Source organism: Triticum dicoccoides, chromosome 6A (genome assembly GCF_002162155.2).
Source record: "Triticum dicoccoides isolate Atlit2015 ecotype Zavitan chromosome 6A, WEW_v2.0, whole genome shotgun sequence".
NCBI lineage: Eukaryota > Viridiplantae > Streptophyta > Magnoliopsida > Poales > Poaceae > Triticum > Triticum dicoccoides.
In genome coordinates, this window is record NC_041390.1 from 413,283,963 (window position 1) to 413,295,617 (window position 11,655).

Below are 11,655 nucleotides of genomic sequence, written 5' to 3' on the forward strand. Positions count from 1 at the left end.
GCCATCCTCCCACTCGGGGGCTTAGCTGCAGTCCAGTACTCGCCTAAGTCTTCGCACCCGGAGACATTGCTGCAGTCCGGCACTCGACTAAGTTTGAAAAAATCCTACCGAGTGAAGAGCAATCCTCCCACTCGGGGGCTTAGCAGCAGTCCAGTACTCGCCTAAGTCTTCTCACTCGGAGACTTAGCTGTAGTCCGGCACTCGCCTAAGTTTGCAAAAATCCTACCGAGTGGAGAGAAATCCTCCCACTCGGAGGCTTAGCTGTAGTCCAGTACTCGCCTAAGTTTTCTCACTCAGAGAGTTAGCTGCAGTCCGGTACTCGCCTAAATATTTAAAAAATCCCATCGAGTGGAGAGAAAACCTCCCACTCGAAGGCTTAGTTGCGGTCCAGTACTCGCCTAAGTACGAAACACATCTCAACCCTCAAGGACGACGAGGTGCAGGTCGACTGCCACCTTCTCCTGGGGAGCTTCGCCACAAATACAATGTGCGCTCCATCCCGCTCTGCAGTAATGAGGTGCGGGTCGACTTCCACCTTCTCCTGGGGAGCTTCACCACAAATACAATGTGCGCCCCCTCTCGCTCTGTAGTAACGAGGTGCGGGTCGACTGCAACCTTCTCTCGAGGAGCTTCCCCAGAAATACAATGCGCACTCCATCGCCGACCCGCAAGGACGACAAGACGCGGGTCGACTGCTTCCTTCTCCTTCAGAGCTGCACTACAAATACAAAAGTTGTCTCGAATAAAGAACGGGCTCACTCAGCAGGGGATTCATGAATATATTCAACGATAAACCAAGTTCAGATAAATCCTAAAGGTTTCGGACCACAGATCGAAGTGCTCGGGCATTCAGCCTGAAAGAGTTTAACGGTTACAAAAACCACTCGGCATTCCGAGGCAAATTCAAGGTGAGGCATAAAAGTTTATTCACTCCGCGGGAGGAGGGCTAGCAGGCTCGACAAACTCGTCTAAGTCGACGTCGTCGGCGATCCGAGTGGCTGCAGCGATGAAAGTCTCCATAAAAGATCGGAAGTCATGCTTCTGGGTGTTGGCGACCTTGATTGTTGCCAGCTTATCTTGTCGCACCTCCTTGCAATGGACGCGAACCAAAGACAGAGCCACATCAGCGCCACACCTAGCAGAAGACTTCTTCCACTCCTGCACTCGGTCAGGGATTTCGTTAAGTCGAGTCATCAGGGACTCAAGATCATTTTGGAGCGTAGCCTCTGGCCAAAGTGCCGAGTCAATCCGTGACATGGAGACCTTCAGTCGAGCCAAGTAGTCCACGACACCGTCGATGCGGGATTCCAGTCGGAGCAGATTCATGGCAGTTTCGTCTTTCACGGGAGAATTGATTGGATCCAAACCTGGTTCGATCCGCCCAGTCTCCTCCTCGAAGTTCTGGCAAAACTCTGCATTCACGATCCAAGAATAAGTCAATTTTCATACGCTGAGTCGACACAAAAAAAATCATTCGGAACAAAATGTGCACCTTCAAGCTTGATGAACAACTTCTTGGCAAGGCTCCTCAGGTAGCTCTCCAGATCGTCCCTCCTGCGAGCGATGCCTTCCATCTTCTCACCCAGGTTGAGGTTCTCCTTCTTCCAGCGCAAGCACTCCTTATTGGCTTCATTCAGAGCAGATTTCATCTTGGTATTCTCTTCTTCCAACTGGCCCACCGAAGCCAGCTTCTGTTCAGCAAGAGCGGTCCTGTCGTCAGCCTCCTTTCGAGCAGCAGCCAAATCCTGATCCTTCTTTGCCAGAGCTTCTCTCAGTTTTTCTACAAAGAAATGATGATTGATTCAGAAATAGCAGAAGGGTACTCAAGCCTAAGACAGTCCAGTCGACAAACTCGTCTTACCAGTGGCGCCGTCCTTGACCTTTTGCAGCTCTGTCTTGGCCAGCTCCAAGTCAAGGTTCAGTTGAATCTGCTGTTTCTCCTAGTCAGCAAAGCGAGCTCCAAGATCACAAGATTTCCGAAATCAAAAGGGGAAAAGTTATTTTACAGCGAAAAACGACAAAGACAATAAGTACTAAGACTACGGTCGACTGCCCGCAGTCCACCATAGTCTCGGGGACTAAACCCAGTGGGTGCACTTTGTGTGGCCCCACCGGTTCTGATCCCACTCGACCGGCCCGCCGGAGTCAAGTGCAGGGAGTAAAAAAAGAAAGAGAAGTAGAACTTAGACCACAGTTGACTGCCAGCAATCCACCGCGGTCTCGGGGACTACACCCAGTGGGTGCACTTTCCGTGCCCCCACCGGTTCTGATACCACTCGACCAGATCGAGTGGAAGAGACAAACTACCAGTTCGGTTTATGTAGGATCGAAAGTATATCTAGAGGGGGGGGTGATTAGACTACTTGACCAAATAAAAACTTAACCTTTTCCCAATTTTAGTTCTTGGCAGATTTTAGGACAAGTCAAGCAATCGTCACACAATTCAAGCAAGCATGCAAAGAGTTTATGGGCAGCGGAAAGTAAAGCATGCAACTTGCGAGAATGTAAAGGGAAGGGTTTGGAGAATTCAAACGCTATTGAAGACACGGATGTTTTTCCTGTGGTTCGGATAGGTGGTGCTATCCTACATCCACGTTGATGGAGACTTCAACCCACGAAGGGTAACGGTTGCGCGAGTCCACATAGGGCTCCACCCAAGGGCAACGGTTGCGCGAGTCCACACAGGGCTCCACCCACGAAGGGTCCACGAAGAAGGAACCACCCACAAAGGGTCCACGAAGAAGCAACCTTGTCTATCCCACCATGGCCATCGCCCACGAAGGACTTGCCTCACTAGCGGTAGATCTTCACGAAGTAGGCGATCTCCTTGCCCTTACAAACTCCTTGGTTCAACTCCACAATCTTGTTGGAGGCTCCCAAGTGACACCTAGCCAATCTAGGAGACACCACTCTCCAAGAAGTAACAAATGGTGTGTAGGTAATGAACTCCTTGCTCTTGTGCTTCAAATGATAGTCTCCCCAACACTCAACTCTCTCTCATAGGATTTGGATTTGGTGGAAACAAGATTTTGAGTGGAAAGCAACTTGGGAAGGCTAGAGATCAAGATTCATATGGTAGGAATGGAATGTCTTGGTCTCAACACATGAGTAGGTGGTTCTCTCTCAGAACATATGAGTTGGAATGGTGTGTGTGTTTTGATGGCTCTCTCCTCGAATGAGGAAGGAGGTGGAGGGGTATATCTATAGCCTCCACACAAAATCCAACCGTTACACAGTTTTCCAATCTCGGTGGGACCGAATCAATAAACTCGGTCGGACCGAAAATGTAAACCTAGTGACCGTTAGAGATTTTCGGTGGGACTAACATGCAACTCGGTAGGACCGATTCGGTTAGGGTTTGGGCATAACGTAATCTCGGTGAGACCGATTACACAAACTCGGTGAGACCGAATTTGGTAATTAGCTAACCAGAGAGTTGGTCAGGCAAACTCGGTGGGACCTATTTGCTCTTTCGGTGAGACCGAGTGGAACTCGGTGAGACCGAAAAGTTACAAAGGGGAAACACTGAGTTTACATTGCAATCTCGGTGGGACCGATTCGCTCTTTCGGTGGGACCGAAAAGTTACGAAAGGGAAACAGAGAGTTTGCAACCCCATCTCGGTGGGACTGAGATCCTTATCGGTAGAACCGAATTGCTAGGGTTTGGCAGTGGCTAATGACAAGTGAAACTCGATGGCGCCAGATAGGAAGAATCGGTAGGACCGAGTTTGGCTTAGAGTTTAGGTCATATGTGGATATGGGAAAGTAGTTGAGGATTTTTGGAGCATATCACTAAGCACATGAAGCAAGAGGCTCATTAAGCAACACCTCATCCCTCCTTAATAGTATTGGCTTTTCCTATGGACTCAATGTGATCTTGGATCACTAAAATATAAAATGAAGAGTCTTGAGCTTTTGAGCTTGAGCCAATCCATTGTCCTTAGCATTTTCAGGGTTCCACTTTCACATCCATGCCATGCCAATCATTGAGCTTTCCTGAAATAATCATCTTGGAATAGCATTAGCTCAATGAGCAATATGTTGTTATGAATTACCAAAACCACCTAGGGATAGTTGCACTTTCAATCTCCCCATTTTTGGTAATTGATGACAACATATAGATCAAAGCTTCGACAAAAGATAATAAGCATGAAATATATCGTCGCTTTGAGAAGTATGTGATAAGTAAGAGCTCCCCCTAAATTTGTGCATATTTAAAATTTGCTTTGGACTGCAAATGCACAAAGAGTTAGAGTCATGGGCTACTCTTCCATGTCACATACATCTTGGTGGAGCGCTCAAAATGATGAGATTGAAATGTATGCACTCATCACCAAGAATAGTGAATGATCACAAACGATAGATAGAATGGTAATATTTAAGCAAGCATTAAGCAAACATTAAGTGTAGCTTATGATAAAACACATGATCATCGCTGTCTCACAAGCATAAGGACGTAGTATCTCACACACAAGCAAACAAGGTTCAAAAAAAACACCAAATAAAGCAAGAGAGAAAAAGCAACACTCTCTCTCTCGAAGCTTATGATCTATACATCTTCTCCCCCTTTGGCAACAAGTTACCAAAAAGTTCCTAGAAAATGCATAGCACTAGATCGATGCTCAGGCTTGATCTTCTGGTGGTGGTGGAGTCCGGATCACTCCAAGGACGAAGGCTTCAGTAGATGTTGAAGTAGTCGCTGGAGTTGGTGGAACGGAGGCTGTGGCTGGTGCAGACGTTGTAGCTCTGGTGTCAGCAACTGGCAGTGCAGACGACCTCAGACCTCGTGGCACCCTCGCAAACGCATGAGTCGTGGTCCTGCCTCTCCTCTCATTCATGTCGTCCTGGAGCTGCTCCACGGCAGTCTGTATCTCTGTCACCTTGATGTCCAAGTCATAGAATCTTTGTTCCATGATCCTCTCTAAGCTCGCCTGGTTCTGAGTCAGGGTGGCTATACTCTGCTCAATCCGCAGGGTGGACGCAATCAAGTAACTGATCTGCTCTTGTTTGGTTTTCAGGAAGTAATCAGATGCCTCCGCTTGAGTAGGCATCCTGGCAGATTTCTCCTTCTTCGCCTTCTCCTTCTGAGCTTGTGCATGGGCAGATGATGGTTCATTCTCTGTCATCACAACTTCATTGTTCTCGAAATCTGGACGGATGGGCAGGTGTTCCTTATCCAGCAAATATATGCCCGTGCCCATCTTGGAGTTGATGAGCTCCTAAATCTGAGGGGCATATCCACGGCTCCTCTTCTGATCTGCCGCAGTCCTTTTGATCGTTTCCACTATGAGGCTCATAACTTTGAATTTTTGGGGCACGTCAAAAACATGAAGCAAATTGATCGCGTGACCTCTGATCATCTTCTGATCTCCAGACTTGGGCAGAAGGGTGTGCCTAAGGATCCATTTGATCGTAGGCAATCCTGAGAGCAGATAATGCACTGAGCTAAACTTGAACGTGTCAAGTGCTTCATTCGAAATCTCCTTGTACATGTTGGACATGGAGTTGTGGTCCATCTTTTTCTTGGCATAAATGTCTAAGTCATCTGCTTGCTCCTCTGGGGCATTGATCAACTTCGCCCATTCCTCAACAGTAGAGTGGTACCTCGTACCCTCAGACATCTATGTAATCCTTCCATCTGGATAAAAGTGAGCTGTGGAGTAGAACTACATGATGAGTTCCTCGTTCCACTTTGTGAGCTTCTGCCCAACAAAGTCCTCTACTCCACACGCCTTGAAGCTGTCCTGAACTCCTGGGTAGTACTCTTCATTGTCCTTAATATAGGTCCAGTCGACCCATCTCATGTCACATACGATTGGCTTCTTGTCAAGTAGCACTGTCTCATAGAAATCTTGCTGCTCCTTGGTATGAAATCTGTAGTCCACTTCAGTCCTTCTCCTAGAAGCATATGGATCTGCTTCTCTCCACTTCCTGAGCCTTGAGTCTCTCCTAAGCTTCATATCCTCAGCCACAGGATGAGCATCGTTGTGGTCTGGGATCTTGGGCTTGAGCTTCCGAAGGACATTCTCTTCCTCATCCTCAGCAACAGTCTCAGGCACTGGGGCCTTGTTCTTCTCAGCTGCAGGAATGCTCCGTGTGTTCCTCTTTGGTGCACTCTTAGGCTTAGATGCAGCCTTAGGTGCTTCCTTGGGCTTGGATGCAGCTCCCCTTGACCTTATGGCATCTCCCATAAGTTTGGCTGCTTTGGGCGCTGGTGCAACTGCCTCTTCTTCCTCCTCCTCTTCTACCATGATGGAGGCTTTCCCAAGAACTCTGGCTACAGTCTTCTTCACTCTTTCTTTCCTCTTCTTGCCCTCAGCTGCAACGGGCTCAATGGGAGCAGGCTTCTCAGTTGAGGCTCTAGCCTTTGACGTGGGTTGCCTGCCTGCTGGCCTCTTGATTTTCAGGCCTGGCTTTGAGCCTTGAGCTGGCTCAACTCTCTTGGAGGTGGCCTCTTCCTCTGCCACATAGTCCTCATCTTCAGAATCTGAGGTTTTCTTCTTCCTTTGTCTCGTGGCAGCTTTTGGCAAATTGCTAGGAGTGCTCCCGCTGCCTTCATCAGATGAACTGGAGGGACTAGTGCCCTCACTCATCATCACTTGCTGCTCTGACAGATTCTAGCTATCACTCTGGTCTGACATGCTGCAAACTGACTGCTGACCCTGTGAATAGATTATAGAAGAGATAGAGTGGATGAGCATCACAAAATGCAGAGATTTTTGCAAAAAGAATGATCCAAAAACTTAGTTTTAGTTTCCCACTGAAATCATCTCGCATCTACCGATTTTCAAACTCGGTGATACTGAAGCAGTTTTGGAACCTAAACTAGTGAACTCGGTCAGACTGAGTCACAGTTTGGTGGCACCGAGACTGCTAGGGTTTCACTGAGTTCAAAAATCGGTCACACCGATAGTAATTCTTGGTCAGACCGAGTTTTACTTGTGCAATGGCATAAGCCAAATCGGTGGGACCGAGTTTTTCAACTCGGTGGGTCCGAGATGGTTTCGGCGGAAACCTAAACCTAGAATTTTCGAATCAAACCTACTCTATGAGCGTTTTGACTGGATAGAAGTTTATCAAACGTGGCCAGAAACAATATGATCACAATGTGCTAGGAATCAGATTGAGGAATAGCACAAAGATCAAGTCCATACCCTAGTTTGGCGTGGACTTGCTACGGCGGCAACGGCTGGGCAGAAATCCCGTTGACGGTGACGGAGACCAGCGACTGGAGGCTGCTGGCGGTGAGAAGACGATCCGGAGACCTCAAGGGAAGAGCAGGCTATCGCGCGGGCGAAGGGGTTCGGAGAAATTTCCAAATTTTGCCCGTGACTATATATAGCCCGACGCTGTCGGTGTGACCGAGTTGAACAACTCGGTGGCACCGAGATTCATAACTGCGCGCAGTTACTGAAACTCGGTGAGACCGAAAGGTTCAAATCGGTTGCACCGAGATTGAAAACTTAGATCAACTTAATGATCTCGGTAGGACCGAAACTGGAGTATCGGTCAGACCGAGAATCATAAAGAGGTTTTGGAAGTTTAAGTCTATGACGAATCGGGGACTCCGAGCGCTCCTCACACAGAGTGGTTCGAATCTGACTTGATCAAATTTTGTGATGCAGCATGAACAGAGTTTGAGACGAGAAAAGCATAGATAGCTAGAGGAGGTTCTTAGGCATTCTTGTCCATCCACTTGGCAAAAGAAGATAAAGCCAAACAATCAAAGCAACAAGTGGATGTCCTCAAATGAGTAAAATATGCAACCAGCATGCTCACACAATAAGATGGCAAATTAAATATGTGGCAAGGCATGCACAACCAATTCTAGCATCTATCAAGCAATTTGCGATGACCAGGTCATCTATATATGAGTATATTGACTTAGGAGTCAAGTGAGAACACTTGATCATAGGTCATACTCATAGTTTAAGCTCAAGTGGGGTTACCACTTTTACATAAAGCATTGCTTTGTTCACATCTTTAGAGTTGCTTTAGCTCAGTCTTAGAGTAAAGCTCCCCCTAGATGTGATATCCCCCCTAAGAGGGATGAACTAACCTTGGGTTTTGTCGATGATGACTTCATGTAGACATTGAAGATGTGGATGCTCAATGTTGATGTAGATCTCTTGGAGCTATCCATTTGAGTGAATTGCACTTTCAATACCTACATGGGTTAGTCCCACAAGGAACAAACAAGGATATCCATAGACATAGAGTGATGCACACAAAAGATGATGTCCATGAAAACTTTTAGGTTACCTTGTCCCTTGTCTTACCAACAAGAGGGTTTGTGACTCCTTGAACTAGTGCAAGATGTGGAAGTTGATTGCACTTGTTCTTGCCAAAATGATAAGAGTGAAGTATGTTGGCGGAGTCACCCTCAAGAACTCTCTAGTTCTTCTTCTTTTGGATCCACATCATCTTGATGGGAATCCTTGGAGTTGTAGTCATACTTGATGAAGTGGAACTTGAAGTAGTCTTGGGAATCCACTTGACTAAGGTCTTAGGAGCTTCTTCAAATGCATCAATTTCCTCTTGAAGCTTGTCCTTGCCTTTTTGCTCGTAGTCTTGTGGTGGAAGATCATCTTGAGCTTGTGTCCCCTTGAAAAACTTCTCTTGTTGAGGGACAAACTTTGTCTTGGGGTATTGATCTTCTTCCCATTCAACTCCATTGGCATTGAACTTTCGTTCAAAACCAATACCTTGATTCTTCCGGTGCATTCCTTGCTTGCGCACAATTTCCTCGATTTGCTTACTCCCGGCAAGGCTTTTGTACACTCCTTTCTCTACAATTCCCTTCAATAAGCTATTTTCTTGCTCAAGTGTAACTTGGCTAAGAGAATCATTAGTGGAATCAAGAGAACTACTAGAAGCAACAATATTGGATTTAGCCTGATCATTGTTACTACTAGCGGAAGAATCTTTCTTGTTAGATTTGACTTGAGGCATGTAAGTGGATAAGAGTAAACCCTTGGCAATGTAAGAAGAACTCTTCTTGCGGAGATCACCATTGATTGCCTTTAAGAACTCATGCTCTTGCTCAAGATTGAGCTTTTCAAAGCATAGCTTCTCATGAGCTCTTAAAAGTTCTCGATGATCCTCGAAGATAGTGTCATGAGCTAACTTAAGAGTTTTTAGTTCTTTAGTTAGAGCCTCAATCTTCTCCTTATCATTGTCATTCGTTTTATCTTGATTAGCATGATTAATTGGTCTTTCATCATAGTATTCATCACTAGAGTTGTCACCAAGCAAATCATCACCTAACAAGTCATCTTCATCACTATTGAAATCAACATACTCGGGGTGTGTTACCTTAGGACCTTTGGCCATGAAGCATCTTCCAATTTCTTCATTTGGTGAGTCAAATATGTCATAGGAGTTGGTTGACACAAGTGCTAGACCGGCAACACCTTCATCTTGAGTATCTTCGGAGTCAGAGTGATAACTTCTCTCGGAGTGGCTGTCAGAGTCGGAGCCGGATACCCATTCACCAACATGAGCTTGATGTCTTCGTCTTGTGTAGCTCCTTGATGATTTTTCCTTCCTTTCCGAATCCTTGCTTCTCCGTGAGTATCTTCGTTCATAACGATCATCTCTACTCCTTCTCTCTCTTGGTGGTGATCCTTTGCTTCTTCTTTTTGGAGAATCTTCTCTTCTCTTGTAGGGAGCCGTACACTCGTTGGAATAGTGTCCGGGTCTTCCACAATTGTAACAGTTTCTCTCTCGACTAGAAGATCTTTTGTCATTGTAGGACCTTGACTTGGAGCTTCTATCTTGGCTTCTACTCTTGTAGAACTTGTTGAAGTTCTTCACCATTAAGCTCAATTCTTCATTGAAGTCTTCTTTCTCACTTGATGATGTAGGGGCTTCACATGAGGCTTTATAGGCACCACTTGACTTGTTGTGAAGTTCCTCTTTATCCTTAAGTGACATCTCATGAGCAACAATTCTTCCAATCACTTCCGTTGGCTTGAGATCTTTGCAATTGGGCATCATTTGAATCAATGTGCACACGGTATCATATTTTCCATCCAAGGCTCTTAGGATCTTATTGATGATGAATCTATCGGTCATCTCTTCACTTCCTAAGCCGGCAATCTCATTTGTGATGAGAGCAAGCCTAGAGTACATTTTAGCGACACCTTCACCATCCTTCATCTTGAACTTGTCAAGTTGGCTTTGAAGCACATCCAACTTGGATTCCTTGACGGAGTCGGTACCTTCGTGCATATCAATCAAAGTGTCCCAAATTTCCTTTGCATTCTCAAGGCGGCTGATTTTGTTGAATTCTTCGGGGCATAATCCATTGAAGAGAATATCACAAGCTTGAGCATTGTATTGCAACATCTTCAACTCATCCGCGGTAGCTTCACGGTTTGGTTCTCTCCCATCAAAGAAGTCACCTTGCAAACCAACACACACAATAGCCCAAATAGCGGGGTTATGTCCAAGAATATGCATTTTCATTTTATGCTTCCAACTAGCAAAATTAGTACCATCAAAGTAAGGACCTCTACGGTGATAATTTCCCTCGCTAGACGCCATACTCTCCTAGGTTGTGAAACCAAGGCTATGACCACCAAAAGCTATGGAGATCAAGCAAATGGAGACCAAAGCTCTGATACCACTTGTAGGATTGAAAGTATGTCTAGAGGGGGGGGGGTGATTAGACTACTTGACCAAATAAAAACTTAACCTTTTCCCAATTTTAGTTCTTGGCAGATTTTAGGACAAGTCAAGCAATCATCACACAATTCAAGCAAGCATGCAAAGAGTTTATGGGCAGCGGAAAGTAAAGCATGCAACTTGCGAGAATGTAAAGGGAAGGGTTTGGAGAATTCAAACGCTATTGAAGACACGGATGTTTTTCCCGTGGTTCGGATAGGTGGTGCTATCCTACATCCACGTTGATGGAGACTTCAACCCACGAAGGGTAACGGTTGCGCGAGTCCACACAGGGCTCCACCCAAGGACAACGGTTGCGCGAGTCCACACAGGGCTCCACCCACGAAGGGTCCACGAAGAAGCAACCACCCACAAAGGGTCCACGAAGAAGCAACCTTGTCTATCCCACCATGGCCATCGCCCACGAAGGACTTGCCTCATTAGCGGTAGATCTTCACGAAGTAGGCGATCTCCTTGCCCTTACAAACTCCTTGGTTCAACTCCACAATCTTGTCGGAGGCTCCCAAGTGACACCTAGCCAATCTAGGAGACACCACTCTCCAAGAAGTAACAAATGGTGTGTAGGTAATGAACTCCTTGCTCTTGTGCTTCAAATGATAGTCTCCCCAACACTCAACTCTCTCTCATAGGATTTGGATTTGGTGGAAAGAAGATTTTGAGTGGAAAGCAACTTCGGAAGGCTAGAGATCAAGATTCATATGGTAGGAATGGAATGTCTTGGTCTCAACACATGAGTAGGTGGTTCTCTCTCAGAACATATGAGTTGGAATGGTGTGTGTGTTCTGATGGCTCTCTCCTCGAATGAGGAAGGAGGTGGAGGGGTATATATATAGCCTCCACACAAAATCCAACCGTTACATAGCTTTCCAATCTCGGTGGGACCGAATCAATAAACTCGGTCAGACCGAAAATGTAAACCTAGTGACCGTTAGAGATTTTCGGTGGGACTGACATGCAACTCGGTAG